Here is a 27,798-nt window from a genome sequence, read left to right on the forward strand (position 1 = left end):
ATGTAGCTGTTAATGGGATAAGAAAAGAATATATATAAGTTCTTGATTGTAGAGAGAGTGAAAGTTTAACCAAAGAAATTGGTTGTTAGCATGAGAAAAGGGAGAAAGAAACTCTCAGGAAATAGGTAAACAAAAGGAAAATAGAGCAAGAAAAGTAAAGAAATAAAATCTTAAAAATTTTCAAAAAGGAGGAAAAAGAAAAAGAAAAAGAAAAAAGAAAAAAAAAACTACACTATAATGGTCATATAGTATTCAAACCTCCTATTCTTCAGTAGCCTAATGTATGAGAGGTACCTAACAAAGAGCTAGTCTCCAGCAGGCATCTCAGGATGAGCTTTGCCCCACCTAAAGATGGGAGCTACGGCTTCCAGTATTATCCAAGATGGCCACACTGGCTTCCAAACATGTTGGCAAATGGGGAGCTGCAGCTCAGGGGTGTGGGCGTGGTCAGTTGGAGGTCCTGGAGGCGGGGTGTGGCCAGTCTGGTTGTGGGATCCTGGTGGCAGGGTGTAGTCAGTCTGTCTGGGTGTCCTGGTGGCAGAGCATACTCAGTCCGTCTGGGGGCCCGGAGGCAGGGAGTGGTTGGTCGGGCTGAGGGGTCTTGGAGACGGGGCTCGGTCAGTTCAGCCAGGGGTCCAACAGGTCCTGGCTGTTGTCTCAAAATGGTGGCAGCCACGTGTAACCAAACCTCCAGGTACTGTGACAGTGGACTTCCAGGCAACAGCAGGCAGCTGGCGCTCCCCTGGTGATCTGCGGTCAGTCCGCTGGCTGCTGTTGGATGATCAGCAGGTGAACCTCGGGTTGTGGGTGCTGGGTAGGTGATAGGCAGGCGATGGACAGGCAAGAGGCAGGCAAATGGTGGATGATAGGCGCCAGTCAGTGAGCTGCCTGCACTCTAAAAGTAGTTGATATGCTGACAGACTGCAAGTGATCACAGTAGACAAAAGGGGTAAACAGCAGGGGATCCATAAGCAGCAAAAACTGCCTCACTGAGAAACAGATATCCTCTACTTGAAACCCGGGTTATGGAGTGACAAGGAACGCAGCCTCCCTCTAGTCCGCCATCTTGGATCTGTCCAATGGCTGATATTTCTATGAATCAAATAATACTTCAAGGACATGAATTAAAATTTAGACCCTCCCCCAACATGCATAGTTTTGCACATTATGATGTGATAGAAGCACTCCCGCCAACCCTTGACAGCTGTACCCTGAGTGCCTTTGTTTCTGCTCCCTCTTCTTTAGGAGTGCTAGGACTGCTTGGATGAAATTTCCTCTCACATCTTCAGTGAAGGAAAGTCAGGGGTCCTAGCCCCTTGTGGTAGTGGTGTCTTGCTTTGTCAGAATCTCTGTACCTCAAAGAAAGTATTAGCTGAGCTCCAGTGTCCCCCAGCTCTGACTTGTTTTGATTCTCAAGGAGCATTTCCTGGTTATTACTAATATACACCTATATAAAAGAGAGGCATTTGAAGGGGAGTGGGGTGAGGCCAATGGCACAGTGGGAGACCTGCTCTTTCTTCAAATGTCCTGTGAAAGGCAGCATGATATAAGACAAAGAACACTGGGCCTGATCCAAGCTCCCCAAATGGGTGGTGTTTGAGACATTTTCATGACTGTGACCAAAATAGCTGACCAGAACGACTTAGAGGAGGAAAAGTTTATTTGGGGCTCATGGTTTCAGAGGTCTCAGTGCATAGACAATGGATTCCATTGCCTTGGGCCCAAGGTAAGGCAGCACATCATGGTGGAAGGGCATGGCCAAGGGAAGCTGCTTCCCTTGTGGCAGTCAGGAAAGAGAGAGAGAGAAAGAGAGACAAGAAGTGGCCACAGAAAGAATGGTCCCCCTAGTCACCCACCTGACTATAGTTACTATCAATCAGTCCATTCAAAGTAGGATGGACACACAGCACTCATAATCTAATCATTTAAACCTGACTATTCCTGCATTTTACAGGAGATTTTGGGGACACCTCATATCCAAACCATAACAGGTGGATATAGCTCTAGTCATGCCTAATATCGAAAGTGTCCCTTGTAATTGGCCTGAGCTGTTTCCAAATCGATACTGAGGAAACTCCAGTCACTGCCCTGCCTGCTCTTTGACACTGTACAAATGTGAACAACTGTTACCATTACTTTTCTGCACATTTCAGCATTCTCCACAGAGATACAATGAAAACACTGGATATCACCCATTGAAAAATTAAATGTACCAAAATAACTTTTCGTACCAAGTTAGAATTTAGAACAGAAATTATTTATAAAACAGGCATTTGAGCATGTTTTGGTCTTCAATTAAATTCTTTTCAAAGTCAGGCTCCATGGTATAATGGCTCTGGAATTAGTAATAATAAAACATTAGTTACACTGGTGAGTAATGGTTTTATTTAAAACAGGATGAAAATGTTAACTCAGTGATGTCCAGGGTTAAATGTAAGATCTCTAAGTGTGTCCTTGTGATACATTAGGTTGGTGTTTGAAATTCATATAACAACATGCATTTTGCTTAGTAGTTCTACTTGCTATTTTATCGGAGTCTCAAAATCCTCTGGGAATGCTTGCCATATTTCTTTTGCTGGCAGAGGAACTGAGGCTCAAATGAATTTGCTGAAAGTCACAAAGCTTATAGGAAAAGTCAGAGCCCAGAAAGTTAGGAAGCAGGGTCTGATGCCAGCTTTGGATACCTGTGTAACACTCAGTTGCCATGAATGAAGGGGGACCACACCCACTTCATGAAGACAGAATGTGTGAAGTACTTAGCATACAGCCAGGCACTTACTTAAATGCCTAATAAACGTTAGCTATTCTTATTCATTTTTTACCTCCTTTTCCTCCTTTTCCACTACAACGAATGGGTGTTGACAGATACAGCCACAGGCTTGCGCAATTCCCCATACCACCCAGGAACATTTCCCCCAGCAACCCGGTCTGGAACTGACCAAGTTGTCATGTCCCTCCCAGCTTGTGCATGCTGGCTTTTGAGGTTTTCCTCCACTCCTCCCTTTCCTTCCTCCTGCCCTTAAAGCCAACACTTCAGCCTGACCCCTATCTTTACCTTTCTGTATCTGAGTCCCAAACTCACCTGGGCTCAGGAGCTTCTTAGGGGTGGGGCCTGTGTATGTGTGTGGGGTCTGTGTATTGTGGGTCAGAAGGGAAAAAAAGAAAAAACGCTGATCTACTTCCTCCACCATTTCTCTCTGGGGTACCATTTTGGTCAGTTTTTTTGCGGTTGTGACTAAAAGATCTGACCAGCACAATGGTAGAGGAGAAAAAGTTTATTTGAGGACTCAGTTTCAGAGGTCTTAGTCCATAGAGGGTTGACTCCATTGCTTGGGGCTCAAGGTGAGGCAGAACATCATGGTGGAGGAATGTGGTGGAGGGAAGCATCTCACATGATGATCAGAAAACAGAGAGAGGTCTCAAATATATACCCAAAGCCACGCCCCAATTCCCACCTCCTCTAGCCACACCCATCACTTCAGTTACCACTCAGTTAATCCTTATGAGGGGATTAATGCATTGATTGGGTTAAGATTCTTAACAACCCAGCCATTTCTCCTCTGAACCTTCTTGGCATTGTCTCAGATGTGAGCCTTTGGGGAACACCTCACATGCAAACCATAACAGGTACCCCAGCTCACTCTCTCCCTGGACTTGGGTCCCCAGTTCCTTTGCCCAGAGCTCCTGCTTCCAACCCTATCGCCAAGCTCCCCAGAAGTCTGCTTTCTCTCTGAGACCTGGGAAGGTAGCCGTCCTCTGGGTTCAAGCACTATAAGCACCACCTGGGAACTTGCTAGAAACACAAATTCACACGATCCCACTCCAGATCTGTGTGTGGAATGAGAACTCTGGGGATGTGACCCAGCAACGGGTGTTTTTACAAGGTCCCCAGGCAATTCTAAGGCACACTCAAGTTTGCAAACGGCTGTTCTAAGGAAACAATGTAAAAGGAAGCAGAGGGCCCCAGCATCCACTTTGCATCTTGCCAAGCACCCGCAGGACCTTTCAAGTTTCTATCAAAGGCTGACTGTATGCTGGCTCTGGGGACTGGGAGCTGAGGCGCAGGGAGGTGCTTGAATAGCTGAATTGTGCTTTGTGAAGAGGGAGGGGGACAGGGGCAAGGACATGATGTTTACTGAGCACCTAATGTGGGCCAGGCTCCTGGAATCTATTGTTCCTTTGATTTTTAGCCTGACGATTTGATAAAGTAAGTGTTATTTATTCCTTCATTTTTTATGGGGACTCTGAAAAGTTAGCTTTGAAAGAAGATGAAGAGGGGAGGAGAGATTTAGATGTAGGACCACAGAATGGACCACGCGTGGGATAGATTGCACATGAGGAAGGGGACGAGATCATCTTGTTGAACAATTTCATGTTGCAGATGGGAAATCTGGAAGGTCCACATCTACAACTCCTAATCCAGTACTCCCCTCTACTTTATTAATAAATATTGTCTGCATTTTCAAAAAAAAAAAAAAGAAATTAAAAAATTTTTATGTTAAAGATTTTTTGGATTTAAGGAAAAGTTTCCTTACATTCCCTCTCTTCTTCCTGTAATGGTAACATATTTTGTACCATGGTATAACTATTAAGAACTTGTGGGCATTTATATTTTTTATTTTGAGGTAAATTGTAGATTTGCATTCGGTTATAAGAAAAAACACACAGCACTCCTGTGTGGCTTTGCGCAAGTTTCCCCGATGAAGACATCTGATCTAGAACTTCTGTATTTATGCTCTGGTTTTATTCTTCTGATTCATCCTCACTCTGGAGAAAGTTCTCAAATCTCCTCTGAGGAAACAGAGAAGCCGGAAAATAAAGAGAAATGATAGTGAGGAGGGTTTTTCTCAGACAGGAAAGTGGCATCTGCTTCTCTAGGATCAGTCATTGCTTCTCCGGGGACCACCACAGAACCTCTGACACCTGGCTCCTGCAGGTGACACCAGACACCTACGCTGGTGAGAGGAGGTGGGAGGGGAGCAGGGGCAGAGACGAATCCCTCCCACACTGAAACCTTGCCTTGGGAGAGTTCTTGAAGGTCAACCACCCAATTCTTCATCTGATGCTGAGTTTCAGTCGATCTGTGCTATACACCTTCAGTGCTGGGAACTCAACCCATCCAGCAACTTTGGACTTGAGAGTAGAACTCGGTTTCTGTGTTTGCTGCTGTATTCCTGCCCTCAACACAGTGCTCCGTGAGTACCCGCCAAATGGGTGCCTGAGTGAATGAACTAATGCAGACATGCATGCTGCCCTGCTGGAGAAGCAGCAGGCATTGACTTCCTCTGAAGGGAGGTGGAGGCCTGCCTGGGATTCTTGCTGTCATGTGCAAGGCCAGCCTGTTAGGGATAGAGCCAAGCTGGTCACCGCTCTGCAGGAGCCCTTGGAACTTGAGAGGAACCAGAGTCCTCCAGGGTAAGAAGGCTCTGGGGATGGGAAGATGACAACTCTTTTGAGTGTTTTGGGTGCCAATGCTAAGCGCCAGCCTCTCTTCCAAGCCCTGACTTATTGCATTGCTGAGCAAGTTGGGGAAAATTCAATTTATATGTTCCTGGGCTATTTACATAATTCTCAGCAAAATGCCACCATTGTGTAAGAGCCATTTGACGTCGATGGCTCTGCTACACGTTTTTTCCATTCTTAAAAGAGTCCCTGAAGGAAAGCCAACTCCTCCACCCTGTAGAAGGAGTGGGTAGGAGCAAAGGGTGCAGTTGTCTGGGGCTGGATCTGCCAGGTGCTGCAGTATCCAGGAGACTTTCAGTGAGGCTCAGAGGTGAGTTGGAAGATGGGGCAGGACAGGAGCACTGTGGGCCACCACCCAGCCCTGTGCCACGGGAGCTCTGCCAGTTCTGCTGCAGGACCTTCCTGAGGGGGAAACAGCTCGAAGGGTTGCTGAAGGCGAACGAGGCACTGTGCAAGGGGAAGATGGGCCTTCCAGGGAAAAGGGAACCTGGGCTTGCTTTCTGCTTCCTCCCTGTGTGCCTCGGTTTCCCCTTTTGCAAAGCCTGAGTCTGTACTCTGTTCCATGATCTTCATGGGTCCCAATAGTCTATTTATTCTTGAACTTGCTGGGCATACACCTGTAATCCCAGAGTCTCAGGAGGCTGGAACAGGAGAATTGTGAGTTCAAAACCAGCTTCAGCAATGGTGAGGTACTAAGTAACTCAGTGAGACCCTTTCTCTAAATAAAATACAAAATAGGGCTGGGGATGTGGCTCAGTGGACGAGAGCCCCTGAGTTCAATCCCCAGTACCAAAAAAAAAAAAAAAAAAGTAAAAATATTTATACTTGGACTCTATTTTATGTTTCATTATGAATATTATTCAGCACTGCCTAGACAAATATAATTCAAAAAATATTGTTACCATGATCCTCAATAAGAGATACAATTCACAGACCAACTTAGTATATGCAACAGAAACAATGGTTTCATAAACCAATACTTACCCTTCCTATGGGGACAAACATGTAGATCAGTGGAACAGAAGAGAGTCTAGAAATAAGCCCACTCATTTATGGTGTGTTGATTTCCATCAAGGTGCCAGAGTAATACGATAGGGAATGACAGTCTTTTTGAATGGTGGTGGGACAACTGGATATCCATATGTGAAAATAAATGCATATGTACATAAGTACATAAACTTAGACACTTCACATGATGTACAAAAATTGATTAAAAATGCATTGCAAAGTCTAAAAGCTAAAAATAAGGAATGAATTATGTATACATGTAACAATAGGGATGATTTTCACAGACATTATGTTAAGCAAAAGAAGCCAAAAACAAAAGACTAAATATTTTATGGTTCCATTTATATGAAATTTCTAGTAAAGCAAAACAATAGAGACAAAAAGCAGATCAGAAGTTTGCTGGCATTGAAAGACTATAAACAGGAGGTTGGGAGAGCTTTGTGGGGCAATGTAAGAGTCTGAAACTGTGGTGATGTTTGCATGGCTTTGTCCATTTACTAAAATCCCTCAAATTATACACATAGTAGAAAAACTTAATGGTATGTAAATTATAGCTCAAGGACTTACAACAACTAGAAAAATTTAAACCTAAAGGGTCAAGATAATAAATGATTTGTTCATTTGCAGTGTGTGCTCTAGATACAATGAATTAGTTCTCAACCTCCTTTACTACTTTACTAGTTTCTCTTCACATCATTATACATAGATGTCATTTGCAAAATGACTGGTCACTTTAAAACACTAAAAAAAAAAAAGAATAGGTATAGATTATACTGATCAGACTTATTTTGAAAACTAAATTTTTTAAGAAAAAGTGTTATAAATCTAAGTAACTTTTCCTTTTTTTTTTTGTCAGTGTTTTTGAGATACATTCTGACTTTCTGGGCTCAAGGGATTGACCTTCTGCCTCAGTCTCCTGAGCAGCTAAGACGGCAGTGTCTGGTTCTCTACATTTTTACATAAATATCAACCAATGCCCCTAATAGACCATCATTAGTCAGGGTTTCAAGTGTGTAAGTTTGTTATGTTCACCGAAGGCCCGATCTGATGGTTCTGAATGTCTGTGGAGCGTGCTGAGGATGAGAACCCATGGCCTGCAATCTAGTTCACCTGTCTCTTAACCAGCTGAGTATCCCAAACCTAACTGGCCATCAGGATGATTCAGGGAGCCCCACCCAGACCTAGGCAATCAGAATCTCCCAATATGATAGGGAGTGGGGTCTTAGGTTTCTATTCTTACAAAGTCAGGGATGTGTCTGAGCCTCTTTCGTGGTCACATCTTTTGCTGGAATCAGTTCTGAGATAGATCACAGAAAGCTAGTTTCCAACTGTGGCTAAAATACCAACGCTAGCAAATACATGTCTTTTTAAAAAAATGTACAAAGCGGAGCGTAGGCTGAGTTGTCTCCACAGTGACACCTTGTCATCGCTTCACCTTCGTCTCTTTAGAAAGGAGGGAGGAACAGGGTGGGCTCGAATCTGCCAACTGAGAACCCACACAGAACCCTTGAATTCATAGCCTTTATGAGCCCCATCATGCTTTCAGTCAAATGGGGTACACCATTCATTCATTCTTTTAGTTGTTGGCTGCTGTTAGGTCCCATCAGCCTCCTGTACTTACACATACCAGTTTTTTCAATTGTTGCCAACCCAATTTCACCTTGCTTTTATTTTTTCTTTAAAATTTTTTTTTTAAAAAAATTAGAGCCTTATAATTACAAATAGTAGTTGGGCTCATCCCAACAAACTCACACAAGCACGGAAGTCAATTTCAGTTCATGACGCCCTTTTCCTCCCAGGCCCCCTCCCCTCTCCCCTTCTCCATCTTTACTAGACTACCTTTTGCTCGTCTATTAATTTATATTTGATTGATCCTTTATGTCATCCTATCCTTCTTTCTCCTTTTCCTTTATTTTACTCTAGTATATGAGAGAAAACATTTGATCTTTGAGTTTCTGAGTTTGATTAATTTTACCTAGCATGATATTCTCCATTTCTATCCATTTACCAGCAAATTCTTTTTTATGGCCAAGTAGAACTCTATTATATATATATATATGTATATATATATATATATATACATATATATTTATATTTATCTATGAATATATATATTTATATAAATTTATATATTTATCTATGAATATCTGAATATATATGCACACGTATACACACACACACACACACACACCACAATTTCTTAACTCATTTATCTATTGACAGGCATTTGGGTTAATTCCACAGTTAGTTTAACTATTTCTTTTCTTTCTTTTTCTTTTTTTTTTTTTGGTACTGGGCATTAAATTCAGGGAGGCTTAACCACTGAGCCACATCCTCAGCCCTTTTTTATATTTTATTTAGAGACAGAGTCTCACTGCGTTGCTTAGGGCCTCACTAAATTGCTGAGGCTGGCTTTGAACTCATGATCCTCCTGCCTCAGCTTCCTGAGCTGCTGGGATTACAGGCGTGTGCCACTGTCCCTGGCAATTTAATTATTTTCACATGATAATTTTAAAATCAATGGCAGAGGAGGCTGAGGCAGGAGGATTGCAAATTCAAGGCCAGACTCAACAACTTAACAAGGGCCTAAGCAACTTAGTGACCCGGTCTCAAAATAAAGTCTAAAAGGACTGAGGATGTGGCTCAGTGGTAAAGTGTCCTTGGGTTCAATCCCCAGAGCAACAACAACAGCAATACCGCACTAGCTGTGGAGTTTACAGTTAGACCATGGAAGTGGGTTTGACTAAGCCAGTTAGTAGCCTTCCCTCCAGAGTCTTAGGTATTTTTGAATCCTCACACAGTCGTTTAACCTACCCACTATTTCTCCCAGATTTATATCAACTCAAATTCTACCCAGAGAGCTTTTGTCGTCTGGACATTTGTGTTTTCTCCACCTTTACTCAACCTGCAAACCTACTTCCACTCCCACGTTCCCTGTTCTACCCACCTGCCTCGGGAAGGGTCCTCCTCCTCCCTGGGGGCTCCGGACTCCTTCCCCACCTCTGGTCCTCAGGAGCTTGTCTTCTCCAGTCCTGCACCCCGAGTCCTGCATCTGCTGTGTGGCTCGGCCTGCTCAGCCTCCAGGCACAGGAAGACGCTGCACCTTCACGCCTGGAACACCAAACCCTTCTCCAGCCCGGCACCTCCCGCCCCATCCAGCCCGCGCTCCTCGCTTTCTCCCCGTCAAGCGTCTGGAGAGAGGCGCTTCTCCTAAGCTCGGTGTTCCTCTTCTCTGGCGGCTTCCTACCCTCTCTTGTCTGGCCTTTGTCCCAGACAACATTAGGACCCAGTGGTTACCCAAATCAATCAACCCATTTCCTGCTCATAGCTAATTTAACTTTTTCGTGGACTCTTTTCTCCTTCTTAAAACAATCTTTCTTCAGTTTGGGGCACTGCTTGGCCCTTGCCTTCCCACACCGCGGACGGCTTCTCTTTGGCCCTTTCACTCCCCATCCCTGACCCACTGCCTTCCGTCCTGGGCTCCCCGCCTCCCACTCTTCTCGGTGCTTCTCTAAGACCCATCTGTACAAGAAGCACCCGAAGAGCTTCCTGAGCGATGCTGGCATGTCCCGGGCCCTTGTCCAGATCCTCTGGCGGAGGCCTGGGAGTCTGCATCGTAAGCCACCTTTCCAGGAGACGCCACCCCTGGGCCATGTTCTTTGGTGTTTGCCGGCCCATCATCTCCATTGCTGCCTACGCCCCATCTCATTGCTGTCTTCTTTCTTTCTTTCTTTCTTTCTTTATTTTTCCAGATAAGTTCTTTATCAAATATATGCTTTGCAGAGACTTTTTCCCAATCTGTGATTCATCTTTTTTTCTCCATTGATGATGTTTTTGCTTTTATTTATTTAGACACACACATATGTGTATATATATATATATATATATTTATATATGTATTTGTTTTACTTATATATGTCTCATATATATGTATTTGTTCTTTGGTCCTACATGACAGTACAATGCATAATGACATATTACACGTACATGGAGCATAACTTCCCATTCTTGTGGTTGAACATGATGTGGAGTTACACAGGTCATATATTCATATATGAACATAAAAAAGTTATGTCCTATTCATTCTACTGTCTTTCCCATTCCCACCCTGCCTTCCTTCCCCCCATTCCCACTGACCAATTTGGTGATTCTCCACTCACCCTGCCTCACACTGTGAGTCAGCATCCATGTATCAGAGAGAACTTTTGGACTTTGGTCTTTTGGGGATTGGTTTGTTTCACTTAACCTGATAGTCTCCAGTTCCGTTCATTTACTGACAAATACAATAATTTCATTCTTCTTTATGTTGAGTAATAGTCCATTGTGTATATATACCCTATTTTCTTTATCCATTCCTCTACTGAAGGGCACAGCACCTAGGTTGGTTCCAAAGCTTAGCTATTGTGAATTGAGCTGCTATAAACATTGATGTGGTTGCATCACTGTAATATGCTGATTTTAAGTCCTTTGGGTCTATGCCAAGGAGTGAGATAACTGGGTCAAATGGTTTCATTCTAAGTTTTCTGAGGAATCTCCATACTGCTTTCCAGAGTGGTTGCACCAATTTGCAGTCCCACCATCATTACTGTCTTCTTAAAAATCCTTCATGGGGATCTGATCCCTAACCTCCATATTCTGGCTAAGTACCTTTTGTGATTTGGCCCTTGCACAGTTCCTGGATTGTCTCTTGAACTTTTGAATGTAGTCTGTACTCCAGGTACACACTTAACACACCTGTCCACTCACATCTCTGAGCCTGGCTGTTTCTATTGCCAAAATGCACTCCACCAAGTTTCATCTAAACTCACCTTCAAATCTTAGAAACTGTTGTCAGCTTCACAGCTTGAGCCTAGTGTGTTCTCTTTGCCTGTAGGGCACCTGTGTAAGGTTTTTGCTCAGTACTGGGTCTCCTATCAGCAATGAGCGCAGTATGATGTGATCACATCTTCTTCTCTCCAGGCTCAGCACAGAACAGAACAGGAAGGCAGGTGTGCAAGGAGGCCGTTGACCCAAAGGCATGTTTTCCTGGGTGAGGGGTGATAACCACTCATTGGTGCATGGGTGTGAGGCTCCAGGACAGGCCCTGGGGGATAGAATGTGAATGCTTTCTGGATCAAGTGTCTCTTGTTAAGTGAAAGTCAGTACTGATCACATGGTGGGGAGGAAATGCATTGTGCAGAGTTGAAAAGAGTTCTGGAATAAGAGGGAAGGCCTAAGTCCACTGGGCTCTGTCATTGGAAAGTAGTGTGACATGCTGATCACACAAGGCCTAAGCCCGGACTCACAAGTAGGAAAAGGGGGGACTCCAACTTCAGCTGGGGGATTCTTGAAAAGATCAGAACACAGCAACCTGGTGAAAGGTGCAGTAACAAGTTGTGACCACCAGATGGCAGCAGAGTATTTCAGTACAAGCTTGGGCCTTTGTCTCCATTATACCTCTCCTGGCTAGTCTGCTAGAATTTGGAGGCTGATGGGTGCCACCAGCTTCACCCTAATCTCTCTGGAATATACAGGTAGACGTTCTCATTTAAAAAATGTGTTTTGGTGGACTCGATGAAACTAGTTACTTGTTGTCTTTTGATAAGCAGACTTAAAAGCAGTCCTTTTATGCCTACCTGTACGTTTTGGAAACTGTCTTAGTATTTTCATCCTGAAGCTCTGGTTCAGGTGCCAAGTGCTGGACATGTGGAGGAGAAGCTCGGTCCTGGTCTCTGTGGGACCAACTCCCTATTCTTCCCTCTCTCGGGAACAGGTATTGATCATAAGAAACTGTATCAGTGGCCTTGCAAGAACCCACTTCCCATCCCTGGAGCTCTGGGCAAAAATGGGAAGTTGGGGGAACTGAAGAGGTCATTCTAGATGGTCATGAAGCCCGATTTGAATCAGAGACCTTTCTGAGGATCTGATGAACCTTATGAACCCTCCCTTCCAGGATGTTCATCATCTGCATGTTGTTTTAGCATTTCCTCAGACTGTTTGTTCAGGGATCCAGACTATAGACGACTTAGGGTTTTTCTCAGTCCTTAAGAAACCAATGTTTTGTAGTCATGTTTCACGACCAGCTATGTATGGCAGCAGCACCAGCAGCGGCTTCCTAATTTGTAGTAAGACTAGACTCTTAGTTATTGCCTCTGGAGAAGAAGTAGCGGAGGTGGTGAGTCCCACTGTTTAGGTGATGGTATTCAGAGAGTGAGGCATCCTTTGGATCCTGGCTTTTCTCAGGCCTGGAGAGAGGCTGCATTCTGAAGTTCTGCTGCAGGGGAGGCTAAAGAGCCACACATATCTCCAGCCGGCCTGCAGGGAATGTGCCCTGGATGCACGGAAAGGAAATGGGGCTTCCTGCCAGCTATGGGTTCACAGCTCTGTGCTGAGTCTTATTTGTGGATCTTTCTTTGTCCAGGAAGCCCCAGAGACTTCTGCAGGGAAGCCCCTGCTTCTCTCTGTTCTGTACAGCTGCTCTGGACCCTCACACCTGTAGGATTCTTTGCATTCTGAAGCTAGTAACCTAGAAGCATGATAGGACAAGAGAATGGCCTTGAGATTAAGAGTCTCAGTCTGGTCCTGGCTGCCATTTATTAACTGTGGGACTTTGGGCCACTGATATGGGGATTATGACTCTTATCTTCTTCTTGTAAAGTTCCTTTATCTAACACGTATACATCAATTGGCTCTTATGTGCCACTCAATGAATGCCCCCAGTATGGTGGATATGGAGGTGATAGTCAGGGTTGTTAAAGAATCAAAACAGGGAGCATATTGGAGCACCTTCTCTTAACTATGAAGTACTCTAGTGACATACTCTTCCTTCTGTTTTTGTTTGAATGGTTTTATGGATGCCTGTGGCAGGAAACACAGACTCAGGGTTGTAAATGTCACAAATATGAGGAAGGTATCTCCAAACAGAGTTGATGGATCTTGACAGGCCTTGCCTGCCCACTTTCTTCCTTTGCAGTCTTTCTCTGGGAAGATAACTTGGTGGCACTGGGACCATCATTGTTCAAACAGAACACAAAGTCCTCCCTGTGGTTTGGGTGTGAAAGCGTGATCACACAGAGAACGCAGGCAAGAGGGTGTTGCTGGTCTGGCTTCCCAGGGCCTCTTTCGAGCCTCATCCCCACAGGGTTTCTCCCTCCGACCCCTCACCGTGTCCGCTTGCTGGGTCTCCAGCTTCATGCTCTGACCCAGCTGGAGCGGGGTCCTTACCTCTTGTTTTCTCTAGCCTAGTTGATTCAGTAGGGTGTAAAATGATGGAAATAAAACAGAAAATTACAACCTGTACACAATGAGACATGTTTCTAGGGAACAAGGAATGAATTTCAGAAAAAGCAGTGAGGAGTTCTGAATTCCCCTTTCCAAAAAACCTGTTTCCCGTCTGGCTTTTCATCTTCCACACCAGTCCCCTACCTCACTGCGCAAAGTGGTGACGAGGTCTCACCTTGTTTCCTGGTCCTGCAGGCTTGAGGCTGCCTTACCTCATTCAAGGGCAAATTCCAACTCACCTAAAATGAAACCTCTTTTTTCTTGAAACCCCCTTTCGCAGTCCAGGTTTTCGAGGTGTGCGGAGGTCACAGCTGGTTTCCACCTTCTGCCTTTCCCCTAGCAGTTCTTGCATTTGTCCTCTCCTTGGCCACCTTTGTAGAGGATTGATCACTTTAACTCTGTGTCTCCCTGCATCCGTGCCCTCTGGTTGTACCTCTCACTGGTACTTCGGGCTTGGCTATGAGACTTATGGAGACAATTTCGTAATAGGAGAAAACTAATGCCAAGAGGCTTTAATAAGCACTTGGTTTCTCTCTTGGACCTCTGCCACTGCCATGAGAGCATTTTTGGCCTAGTCTCTTGGAGAGCAGTGACGGACATGTAGAAGAAAGTTGACCAGGGTCCCCACCAGCCTACCAGCTGACCAATCACACATATAGTGACCAGTCAAACCTGGTCAAGTTCAGCCCAGAGTCCAGCAGAACCAGCCAAGGTGACCTGTAGATTTATGAAAAACACTGGATGGTTAGTTATAGTGTGACTTATTACGCAGCAGTACCTAGCTGATGTTAAGTGTGCTCAGGTCAACATCTGGTCTTCCTTAGGTTAGAGTAATGGCAACTCATTGTTAATTCAACATAACCCATCTCCTGACCGCCCAGCTAGAGTCTCCTGATCCAGCCTCCACTCTGCTGTCAGACTGAACTGAATTATTGCCAAAGAGACCAGAGGAGCCTCTGGTCCATTACACAGATGAAGAAACTGAGGCATAGAGAAGCAAAGTGACATGTCTATAAAGATTCAGTGCAGCCCCCATCAACTTCAAAACTGGAAGTTTGCATTTGAGTTTCTTTCCCTGCACTGGAGATCTGCTACCTGGTCAGAATCACTCATCATTTCACAAATCACTCATTCATGTCACGTTCTGAAGTGTCTATTCCACAGCAAGTTTCCTGATAGAAAAGAGCTATTTTCTTTCCATAGAGGAACATTTCAAAGCTTCAAATACCTTTTATAGGAAGTTAAAATGGCTGGCGTGCCAAAGAGCAGCAAGCTTCCCGGTGAAGGCTTCATCTCTGCTTCCAGGGAAGCACAGAAGAGCAGAGCTTTCCAGTGACCTCTTCTCCTGTCACTCACTCCCTTCTTCTTTGGTTTCCCTTTGCTCTGTTTGCAGAAAGACCCGGGCCTCTCGTGGTCTGAGAGGCAGGTGGGTCCCTACATCCTGAGATGGCTGTCCTCAACCTATTAAACAATGCGTATGAGACCCCCTTGCCTGGCACGCTCATGGACCTTCCCAGCGTTGCCAACACTTGCAGTCTGAAGCATGAATTCCATATCTTTTGCTTCTTTAAGAAGGTAAACAGGATGAGGGTGAGGGTGAAATTATTAAGGAACCACCTTGACTGCACCTTGACTTAGCAGAAAACGCTCTGTAGTACAACCCCCTTCTGACTATGGGCTGCCACACTGCTCTTGTGCAGGCTCTCCGGGGTCACAGACTGGAGCCGCTGGCTCTCTCCTGGCCAGGGCAACTCATGTGAGCCCTCCTGGGCATTGGCCATACCACGCTTTTATTTTGTATGCATTGTTTCCCCACAATGTCCCGAGTCTCCCAGGCAAAGGGATAACCCCAAGCACTCTATAAAGGTTTCCATTGAGTCCTGCTGCTTCACATGGTCCTACATTTCCATAATTATAGACTGTGTGGGTAAAGTGAATTAATTCTAGTAATGAGGAGTTGGAGGACCCTGAATTCCCATTTCCCACTCTTAACTTTTCTTCATCTTCAAGAGTCCCCTCCTCTGAATTGGCTCTGCCTCTGGGTCGCAGCTGTAAGTGAATGGGCTGCAACTGATCGGCAGCCGAAATCCACCTGCCCAGAGGACTCCAGGCTAGAGAACAGGGCTCCTTCATATCCCAAGTGTTTAGAAGTAGAAAATATTACCCCTAGTCTTTCCTCCACTCCTCTCTCTCAAAATACCCAGCCCCCTTACTGGGTGGCTTTCGATGGACATGGGGCTTTCAGATCAGACCTCCTGTGAGGGGCAATGTTCACCCAGGAGAGAGTGTGGGTATGAGTGCTGACTTTGATGTCCTGTGAAAATCGTCCAAAAAACTTATTTTCCTGGACAGAGTGAAAAGACAAGGAAGGGAAGAATTAATGAGTGAGGATCTGAGGATGGATCCTTCTCTTATTTCTAAGACAATGGGAAAACGTGTCTGGAATGAAGGACCTCCATGTTTATGTACAAGGCTGACCTCCAATAGTGTCCCGAGGTCCTGTGAGCTGCTCCCCTCCAGCTTAGCCTTCCCCTGTCCTTCTAGGAGCTCAGCCCCCTAACCGTGCTGTTGTTTTTGACCCCTTGTGCCACAGGTCCAGCCAGTCATGAAATTCTGAAGGACTCCACCTCCGTGACGCTTCTTGAGCCTGGCCATTTCTCCCCTCTTCCACTCCACGGCATCGGGGCCACCATCATCTCAGCAGGATGATTGTGATGGCCTCCTCGCCCTCCTCCCCACGTTCACCCTCGCACCCTACTCTATTTTAAAATCACAGCCAGAGAGGCCCTGCAAAATGTCTGTAACACTAAGTCAATTCCCTTGTAAACCTTTCCATCAAAAATTATTAAACAATTATTTGGATTGTCTACTGATCATTAGAACGATCATACAGGCTATGCTGAATCTGCCTGCCCTTTGTTTAGTAGCATTAACTGCTAGAAGTTCTTAGGTTTGGACTTAATTCTTTTATTTACTTTTAATGACTAAAAAATCCTGGAAATGAGGTAAGAGCAGAAATAGGCTGAGATTTCTTTGAGGTTATTAATTTTTATTTCCTCCTAGCTAAATTGGGCCTGTGGTTCTCCTGAGAAGCAGAGCAGTGATTTTAGCAGAGTCCTGCCAGAGTAGATCCAAGGGATCCATCCCAGGCTGGCACAAGAGAGCAGTTTGACAGAAACTGAAAGAGCCCAGCAAAGTCAACGGGAAATAAATGAGGCTTGGACAAGCTTCATTAACCTGCCCGTATTCCCAAACCTCCCCGCTCATCCATTGTCTTCCTTCCTGGGGTGTCTTCCTTCCTGGGGTGTCTTCCACCAAGGTTCTAGATCTTTATGCTGCAAAATCTGATCTGAAGGACGGTGGTAACGCTGATGATGGCCCATGATTTTTAACCATTTATTTGGTGTCAGACCCTGTTCTAAATATTTTATATTCACTCATTTGCTTATTCACTCATTCAGCACATATTTAAGGAAGTGAACGGACTGCAACTGATCGGCAGCCGAAAACCACCTGCCCAGAGGACTTAAAGAGGTGAAACAGAAAAACCAGTCCTTACACTCTGACATAGAGAGACAGAACATGCATAATTACCATAGCGAATAAGTATGTTATGTTAGGAGGTGATGGGGTCGGGAAGAGGAGGGGAGCACTTGGGAGCAGAGATTGCAATATTAAACAGGTAATCAGGTAGAACTTATTGAGGAAACGATATTTGGGTGGAAATGGAATGGTAAGAAAGTGACCCCTATGGAAATCTGGGGGCATGGTGTTTTGGACAGAGGGACTCACCAGCGGAAAGATGTTGAGGTGACAGCAACTTGGGTACTGTAGGACCAGGGAAGATCCCTGTGACTGGAGGGAAGGCAGGAGAGAGGTAGGGAGCTCAGAGGCATAAGGGCTCTCAGAGTCAGAAGAGAAGAACCTGTGGGAAGATAGCAAGGTGCCAGGGTCAAGGTAGGGAGACGAGTTCAGAGGACCTCAGGATAATTCAGGGGAGAGATGATGATAGCTCAGCACAGAGGTTGAGAAAGGTTTCCATTTCAGATGCATTTAAGCGTAGAGTCAGCAGGGCATCTGGACTTGGTGAATCTGAGGCATGACAGAAGACAAAAAGCTAAAAAATGATGCCAGTTTGGCCTAACCACCTGGAAGAATGGAGCTTCCCCTTCCTGAGGCGGAGAAGAATGCTGGAGGAAGAGGGGGACTTCTATTCAGGACATGCCAAGTTTGTCCCATTAGAGGGGACAGCTGGCCATGTTGGTGTGGAGTTCAGGGAAGAGAACCGACTGAAGGGATAAATTTAGGGTTCTTTGGCACAAAGATGGTAGTTAAAGCCTTGAACCTAGATGAGCTCACCAAGGAAATGTGTACAGGGAAGCACCAAACCCAGGGCCCTGGGGCCTTTTCTAAGTCTGAGAAAAGATGAGCCACCAGCTTGGGAGAATGAGAAGGAGCAGACAGAGAAGAAGGACCAAGACAAGAGGCTACCATCTCCTTCTCAGAAGCCAAGGAAGGAAGTGCCTCTGGGAAATGATCCTCGGGTCCAATGTCACTGGTGGCTCAGGTAGGAACAAGACTGAGAATGGACCACTGTGTTTAGCCACGGGGAAATCACTGGTGACTTGGAGAAGAGCCCTTTATGTGGAATGCGGAGCATGAAAGACTCATTTGAGTACATTTAAGGGAAAAGAGGAGCAGAAGAATTGGAGGCAGGGAGTACATCAACACAAGAATGTTTTGCAGCAGTGTTGCAGAGAAAAGAGGTGGTGCAAAGCAGAAGAAGGGGCCAAAGAAGTGAAGCGTTACTTTTTCTTAAGATGGGATAATGAGCATCCTATGTGGATGCTGATGAGCAAGACGCAGTAGAGGAAAAGTCAGCACTGCCCGAGAGGAAGGCGCATGCGCTGGAAGGGCTGGACCGCTGAGGAGTGCGAAGGGGCAAAGCTAGTCACTGAGGTGACTGAAGGCAGCGTTGGCTTCTGTAGTTGTCCACTAGGCTGCCATACAAAGTATCAAACCTGGGTGACTTGAGTAATACTCAGTTCTCATTCACAGCTCTGGAGGCTAAAAGTCCAAGATCAGGTGTCAGTGGGGCTGGCCTTTCCTGTGCCCGCGCGGGAGAATCCAGACCTTGCTTCTCCACTGGCTTCTAGTGGCTTGCTGGCCTTCATCGCTGTTCCTCAGCCGGCAGGCTCATCACTCCGATCTCAGCCTTCATCCTTACCGGCGTTTGCCCTGTGCCCCCGTCTGTGAATACAGTTCCCCCTTTTTAAAAAGGACTTGTCATAACGAATTAGGGGCCCACCTCACTCCAGTGTGACTTCATCTTAACTAATTACATCTGCAACAACTGTATTTCCAAATAAGGTTACATTCTGAGGGGGGAGGGGGTGGTTTAAGACTTTAACATAAGAAAAGAAGAAGATTTTTTAACATATGAATTTTTGGAGGATGCAATTCATTCCGTAACAACTTCAGATAAGAAACGGACTATTCATCATGAGTAATGGGAAGGAAGATAGAGTAGTTGTTTGAAAATGCTGGCAGGTTTATAGATATATTTGTGAGAATCCATAAAAATGCTTTTTTGATTACTTTCATTTTCTCAGAGATGTGAAAAGCAAGGTCATTAGCTAAAGGTGTGAGCGACGGCAGATGGAGAAGAAGGGAAGTTGTGAAATTGTTTCTAGCAGGTGGGAGAAGGAGCAGACGAAGGAAATACTACAGGCAGCTGGATGGCCTTCAGGGCACAGCCACTGTGTCTTGTATCTGAAGCAGTTTGTGTGGTCATGAATTTCTTTCCAGCTCACTCAGCAGCCCAGGGCAGAGAGCGATGATTAAAAAGGTCTGTGGTTTTTGCAAAGTGAGAGCAGCACTGGGGGTGGGGTGGGGGAAGGAGAGGGAAGGGAGCCCAGAGTGAGCACAAGGAAGCCGTAGTGATAGATTCTGGAAATAAAATTAGGGAGTTGGGAGGCCAGGCCTCTCTGCTGAGATGGTCTGATCACTTCAGTTTTGGAGATGAGAAGTCAAGTCTTCCTGAGGTTCAGTTAGTGGCAGAAGCAGAATCCAAACCCAGGCAGTGAGACTCAGAGCCTGTGCTGTTTGCTCCCTAGGGACACAGGGTGGGAAAAAGTAGGGGCAGCAAGTTGGATCTGGGAGGCTATTCCCATCAGCAATGCCTTCCTGTTCCCTGTTATGGGATATTCCACAACTCCAGTGACTCCTCCCTCTGAAGAAGGATCTTTTCTCTTTTACTTTACCAATCTCACATCCTCCCTGTCTTTTTTCCCATAAAGGCATACAATGTTGCACTGTTGACAGTCTTTTGTATTTTTTTTTTATCACACTCTGTAACCATTGTCATTTTCTGATGACAATTATCATTTCTACTTTCAAGACAAGATAATGAGGTTTAGAATCCTGAAGAGATGAACCCAAAGATTGGTCAACAGCAGACCTAGACTTCAAATCTAAACTTCAAATTTTATTTATTTATTTACTTATTGGAGTAACCTTTAATTTATTAACTTGAAACTCTTGCAGATTTTATTGGGCAGTGAAAAGTAGTACAGAGAAATCCCACATACCATCACCCCCTCTGTCCAATGGTTATAGCTATACATCACATACTTATACATGACTTTATGTGACTGAGGTATGCTATGGAAAACTGGCATGGGAGTTAGGTGTGTGTATATAATTCTATGCCATTTTATTCATGTGTAGGATCATGTAACACCACAGGATCAAGATGCAGAACTATCCCATCACTACAAAGGTCTTCATGTTACCCCTTTATTGCCATACCCAACCCCTTACCTTACCTTACCTCTACCCTGAACTCTGGAAGCCATTCATGTGTTATCCATCATTAAATTTTATTTTTTAGAAATGTTACATAATTTTTTTTAAAGTGACAAAACCCAAATGCTGGCAAGAGTACAGAGAAACTGGATCACTTGTATATTGCTGATAAACACATAAAATGACATTCTGAAAATAGTTTGACAGTTTCTTATAAAGAAAGCATACTTACCCGTATGCCCCAGGAATCACACTCCTGGCCATTTATCCCAGAGAAATGAAAGTTTAAATTCAAACAAAAATCTGGACATGAATGTTCATAGGAACTTTATTTGTATGTGGAGTGTGATGGTGCACACCTGTATCCCAGTGACGTGAGAGACTGAGGCAGGAGGATTGCAAGTTCCAGGCCAGCCAGGGCAACTTCACAAGACCCTGCCTCAAAAAATAAAAAAGGGGGCTGGGGAGATAGCTCAGTTGGTAGAGTGCTCGCCTCGCAAGCGCTAAGGCCCTGAGTTCAATCCCCAGCACCGCAAAAAAAAAAAAAAAAAAAAAAAAAAAGATAATGAAAAAATAAAAAAGGTCTGGGAGTGAGGCTCAGTGGCTTCAATCTCCAGTACTGAAAAAAAAAAAAAAAAGAAAAAGAAAAAAAAAGTTTTGTAAACATCCAAACCTACAACTAGAAACAACCATGTGCCTTTATTAGAATAATGGTTAAAAAAACTGGTACATCCATACCATGGGTTACTACTCAAAATAAAAAGGAACAAATGATTGCTGCACATGATCTGGATGGATTGATCCTAAGGGCATTATGTTGATTGGTGAAAAAAAAAATCTCAGATCACATACTGTATGATTTCATTTATATAACATTTTCCTCCACAATTTTTTATTGGTGCTTCATAGTTGTACATACTGATGAGATTTGCTGTTACATATTCATACATATATACAATACACAATATAACAATATAATTTAACCAATATCACTCCCCTATCCCCCATCTCCCACCCTATTGGTCCCTTTCCTCTACTGAGCTCCTTTTGATTAAATTTATTTATTTTTAATATGCATAATTCATTTTTTATTATAGCATTATAGTTACACATAGTAGTTGGGTTCTTTTTTGATAAAATCATATATGCAAGGAATTTGATCTTAGTTCCCACTTTCCTACCTTTCCCTTCCCTCCTCCTTTCCCCTATTCTCCTTCCTCTGTTCTACTGATCTTCCTTTTGCTTATTTATACTTTCTACATATACATAAAGGTGAAATACTCTTTGGTACATTAGTTTATGCATATAACATGATTTGGTTAAATTCATTCCATATTTTCTCCCCTTTCCTTTCCTTCCTCCCTCTTGTTCTCTACTGATCTTCCCTTTATATTTATGATCTCTGACCCCTCCTTGCCCACCTTCTTTCCCTTATTTTGCTCTAGCTTCTACATATGAGAGGAAACATTCAATTCTTGATTTTCTGAGTCTGGCTTATTGCCCTTAACATGATATTCTCCATTTCCATCCATTTACCAGCAAATGCCATTATTTCATTCTTCTTTATAGCTGAATAAAGCTCCATTTTTATGCATACCACATATTCTTGATCCATTTATCTATTAATCTATTGATGAGCATCTGGGCTGATTTCATAATTTGGCTATTTATTGTGCTGCTATAAACAGTAAAGTGACTGTATCAGTATAGTATTCTGATTTTAGTTCCTTTGGATACATACCAAGGAGTGGGATAGCTGGGTCACATGGTAATTTCCTCCTAGATTTTTGAGGAATCTCCACTCTGCTTTCCAGGGTGGTTGTACTAATTTGCAGTCCTCCAGCAATATATCAGTGTACCTTTTCCCCCACACCCTCACTAGCATTTAAAATTATTTACAAATATTTATGTATATTTGTCAATGCAACCCCCATCAAAATACCAATGAAATTCTTCACAGAACTTTGGAAAAACAGTCCTGAAATTCATTTGGATGAACAAAAGACCCCAAGTAGTCAAGACAATTCTGAGCAAAAAGAGAGATGCAGGAGGCATCACAATATCCAACCTCAAATTATACTACAGAGTTATAGTAGTAAAACAGCATGGTGTTGGCATTAAAATAGACATGAAGACCAAAGGAACAGAATAGAAGATACAGACATACACCCACATGCTGACAGCCATCTGATACTTGATAAAGTGCCAAAAATATATATTGTAGAAAAGATAGCCTTTAAATAAATGGTGCTGGGAAAACTGGGTATTAATTTGCAGAAGAAACTAGATCCTTATTTCTTACATTACCAAAATGTCAAATCAAAATGAATCAAAGACCTTGGAATTAGACCAGAAACCTTGCCACTGTTAGAAGAAAACAGGGTCAACTGTCCATCACATAGGTACAGACAATGACTTCCTCAATAAACCTTTAACTTTAAATTCAATGCTATTTCTGTCTTCAGAAATACTTCCCTTTAAACATAGTGTTTTCCTGAATTTGAATTAAGGTGAATTTGAGAATAGATTCATCCTTGACTTAGAGGACTCATGAACTGAGGTGAGCAACATTTCTGGAATTTTGCAGAATAAATTCAAGCAATGATTATGGTGTTAGAATAATTAACCACTAACACACTCACATGCCTTTCATTCTTGATTCTAGATACATCATGGAGTAATACTTAATATAAGAAATGCTGGTTAAATGATTGAGTAAAGAGGTACACCATTTTTTTGGATCATGTTTTAGAACAACAGGTCAAATCGTCTTATTTGTTCTAGGGACTATCTTTCAATATCAACAGAGATATTTCTGAAAATTTGGTAAATATCCCTGGTAAAGTTTTTTCAATCGAACATTCAGTTATTTCACTAAACTTTCATTGAACCCTTGGTATGTGCTTGGAATTGTTTTAGGAATTACATCTTTGCGGTTCATAACCCATCAGGTAAGATGGACCCATAAACAAATAACCTGTATATGCTACAGGAGAGAGGGTTGCTAAGAAGCACTGAGGTGGGCTCGAACAACTGCCCAGGAAGAAGGCTGACTTCATTTTGGAGGTGACATTTAAACATCCTGAAGGAGATTTCTAGGCTGTGCAGGGGAATAATTATCTAGCCTTCATAGCTGTCTTCCCCAGAATAGTCTTGGCAGGACCTCCATACCTGTAATGGCAACCCACACAGCACACTAATACTTTAAGACAATCAAAGAGCAGAATGATTTCCTCAGCTCAGGGAGGCCATGAAATTCGGGAGACAGACACTGTGACCAATGTGATTATGGGCAGAAAAGATCATCAAGTGGAATAGAGAGTTCATCGGGGCTTATTGTAGGAGACAGTAAATCTACCCAGGTTTGCAGGCAATCCTGTCTTTCTCCAACTCCTAGAAAAAAATCAAAATCTTCCTGATTCAGAGACTAGAGAACACTGGTTTTGGAGTGACTTGGCCAGTGACCTGTTCACTGATAGATTGCTGGCCCACCATTTTTCCTTCCTGAGCCACAATTCAGAAATTATGAAACTAATATTAAGAGAGAATAGATAGTAAAATTGTCAGGCAGTCAGAGTCATGAGCCTGATTAAGTCTCTTTTTACTTTTAAATATAAAGATCTCTCCATGAAGTTAACCTGTGGAAGCATTCCACACATTCCAGTCAAACTTTTGTCCCAGAGTAGCAGGTAGAATTGGAGCAGAGGCAGATCTGAATAGAGGCTGCAGACAAGTTCAAACTCAAGGCCGCAAAGAGGCACAGCCAGTCAGAATGTCAGGGCTGAACCAATATCCTTAACACTTTCCCAATATCTATCTAGCGTACGTTTTGATCTGGTGGCTGTTATTAACCCCAGACTAGCACATCTAAATGAAAAGCTGCTACCAGAACCCTCTCATTCTAGGAGAGCTCTGCTTCTTTTCTTCTTAGTGGAATAAATCCTATTCTTTTACATTCATCTTTCATTGTTTGTGGATTTCATTCTTCAAATCGATGAGACAAGAACCTGGAGAGAAATTCACAAGATCTGTAACTTACACAGACTCTATCCACTGACAGAAGCAGAGAATCTGGTTTTGTCTCAAATTCTGGTTTCAATATTACTAATTATCTCTGGCAGTAGGCTTTTGGATTTTTTCAATATTTTATTTTACTTTTTTTATACTTTCCAAATTTTCTTCAATGAAAGTTCTTTACTTAATCTTAACATATTAACTAACACTCAAAAAGTAAAAAGTAAAAGGAATTGAAATAAATGGCTTCTAAATCAATTTCAACTCAACATTTGATTTTGAAGAAAGAAAGAGTGGAGACAGAAGAAATAAGAGGAGAGTGTACAACTTCTTGTGACAGTAATACACTCTGTCAAGAATGCTTTTTTGAAGTGACTCTCTTTTATTTAGTGTCAGGTCTTGTCACCCTAGAATAAGGAGAGGCAATACAGCAAAATGTTTAAAGATCCTTTTGACTTTGAGTTAAGTGGTGGCTGGGTTCATATGCTTCTCATCTGTCTCTGAGCCCAGTACTAGTAAAATTTGGAAAGAGGCCCAGTTCCTCTTCAGGTGACTGACAGGATATTAGCCAGACCAAGGAGGTGTCAAGACCCACTGCTAGTGCTGCCAGTCCTTACCTCCAGCTGCCTTCACTGTGCCAAGCAGCAAACTGCTGACCCAAGTGCCCTCCTACAGGACAGCGCCTTTGAGTGCTGTGGCTACAGAGGCAGGGAAGGACCGGTGACCCCCCTAGAGTAACCAGAAGCCCCACAGCTAGAAGTATGGCCACAGGTACAACTCATTTCCAGGAGCACATTTTATTTCTGTACCACAGGACTAGAGTCAGAGTTTGGTAATGAAAAAACACTTTCAGATGACTTTGAAAGAAACTTCTAATACAGATTTGAGTATGTTACCAAGAATTGATGAATATTTGAGAAAGACATCATGAAAGAAAGGGATGAAACTTAGCCAAGAGAAAAAGCATGTTAAAAGAGAGAAAATTCAATAAATAAAATACAGAAAATAAAATTAATATTAACATTTATGAAATAAGGAAATAGGCTGATCTGTAAAAAAAAATAGATCTTAGAAATGAAAAAAAAATTGTTAAAGAAGAAATCAGTAAATGAGTTGCAAAGCATTCTGAACAGAAGCAAAGAGAAAGTTAGTGGCTGTAAGACTGAGTTGAGCACCCTGACAAAACTTGGAACAGAAGGACCAAGAGAGAACACATGGAGAAACTAAGACTATGAGTACAGGGCCGAAGTGCCAGTGTCTGTATATGAAGAGTCAAACATGGATAGAATAGACAAAATGAAAAGGAGAAAAATCAAAGATGTAATAATATAAGAGAATAGCCTGGGGCTGGAGCTTTTAGATGAAAAGGGCTCACCAAGTTTCTGATAAGAATAAGTGAAAAAAAATCAACCCTAGTCATATTTTAATGAAATTTTGGAAAATCGAAAGAACAATTTAAAAGTTTCCAGAAAAAAAAAAAAAAAAAAAAAACTACATATAAAAGAGAATGAATCTTAACAATGAACTACAAGCTTTTGATTGTGAATAATGGCTACTGGAGACATTGGAATTATGTCTTCAATGTTCTGAGTAGAGCTGACTTTGACCCTAGAATTCTGTACTTACTCAAATGATCATTGAAATGTAAGGTCCCCAAAATGCATTACAGAAATACAAAGCCTACACAAAAACTCTCATGAGAATTTCTGAAAACTTTAGCCTGTCGAAATGCAAAAGGAATATAAGGGGAAGTCAGAGAGAAACAGTCCTGAGTAAATCACACACACACACACACACAAACACACACACACTTACTTGTAAGAAATCAAAATAAATGATATTAAAAAATCAATATTATGCCAGATCCAAATATAAAATATTCCCTTTGTAGGACGTAGGAAGGAGGAAATGAGCACTTTTATTGTTAAAAGTGGGGAAGAATATACCTACAGTTTAATTTTAGATTATACAAAAATGGTTATTGTATTGTTTGGACTGCATCAAGAAGTACAAACTGCTTTTGTAGTTTGAGAAGAAAATGAGCAAAATATGTAGTAAAGGAATTTAAAAACTCCTTCATTAAAAAAGGACTGGCATTCTTGGCTACTATCTTATTTACTGAATTACTTCTTAACTTCCTTCTCATGCCTGTCAGGTGTCCATCTAAGGGTGACCGTGGTTCTCCAGCTTTGCTGCACACTAACATTCACCTTGGTAATGTTTACAGTGCTCAGTGCTCAGCAGACCCCCCCATTAATTAAGAATCTCTGGGGGAGCCACGCATCAACAGTTTTTAAAACCCCCAAGTGAATCCAGTGTGCGGTAGAGTTTGCTAGCCAGGAGGATTGATGACAGGTATTAAAGGAAGAAAAATTGCAAGTGGGACTAGATGGCAGTGGCAACGGGAGGGTCCCTGCACTTTCGGTCCTTTGCTTTTGTGAGTGTCGTTATGGAGGAGATCAGTGGGCACTGCTGCAGTCGAGGAGCGCAGATTCGTTAAGATCGGTCTCAGAAAAGATGGAATCAGCTGACTCCCTTGTAAAATCTACCCCATGGCACCCTTATGAGCGGAGAGCTGACCTGCTCCTGGTTGCCAGAGCTGGTCACTCTGCTGCCTTGTTCTGCAGTTGCAGCAAAACAGTGCCTCCTTCTCTTAGGAACTTGATAGGCATTTGCCCCCAGTCAAAGGTAAAAAAGCCCCGTCACCCCTTCTTGGGCTGCTATAGTGGTGAGGGCCCTGGCTGAGTGCTGTGGCTGGCCTGGTGCCCAGTCTTGCTCAGTCTGAAACAGCTTCTCCATCCTGTCTACTCAGGGTGACTGTGGTTTTCCAGCTTTGCTGCACACTAACATTCACCTTGGTAACGTTTACAGTGCTCAGTGCTCAGTAGACCCCCCCATTAAGAATCTTCTTTAGGAAGATGTCACTTCTTTGAACTCTTGGTGTCTCTCTCTCTCTCTCTCTCTCTCTCTTTTTTTTTTTTTTTGCTTTCCCTTATTCTCAACACTTACTGTCTTGACTCAGAAGTAGACATTAACTCCCTCTCTGGCCTCTCTTTTAAATGATTCAAATGCTTATTTAGTCCAAATTCAACATGTTGAAGAACATTTAAACCTGCAGTCCCCGAATGCATTCCTACCAGAACCCACCAATGTGTGGGACGGAAGTCTGGATCTCCTGAATCTTTGACCTCCTCCCTTTCTTGCTGGTGGTCACATCCCATCAGGTGACCGAGCTATACTTTTCTT

The 27,798-nt window shown here is 43.2% G+C and overlaps 1 long non-coding RNA gene across 4 annotated transcripts in view; it reads left to right on the plus strand.

Annotated features, from left to right (window-relative positions):
* Window positions 1-16,605, plus strand: part of LOC124993451 (uncharacterized) — a 31,714-nt gene extending 15,109 nt beyond the window's left edge. For all 4 annotated transcript variants that reach the window (XR_007110312.1, XR_007110311.1, XR_007110309.1 and 1 more), the window contains 2 exons: window positions 15,125-15,306; window positions 16,325-16,605. This is a non-coding gene — a long non-coding RNA (uncharacterized LOC124993451). The remainder of the gene's footprint in view (window positions 1-15,124; window positions 15,307-16,324) is intronic.
* The last annotated feature ends 11,193 nt before the right edge of the window (window positions 16,606-27,798 follow it).

The sequence above is a fragment of the Sciurus carolinensis genome, chromosome 9, assembly GCF_902686445.1.
Source record: "Sciurus carolinensis chromosome 9, mSciCar1.2, whole genome shotgun sequence".
Taxonomy (NCBI): domain Eukaryota; kingdom Metazoa; phylum Chordata; class Mammalia; order Rodentia; family Sciuridae; genus Sciurus; species Sciurus carolinensis.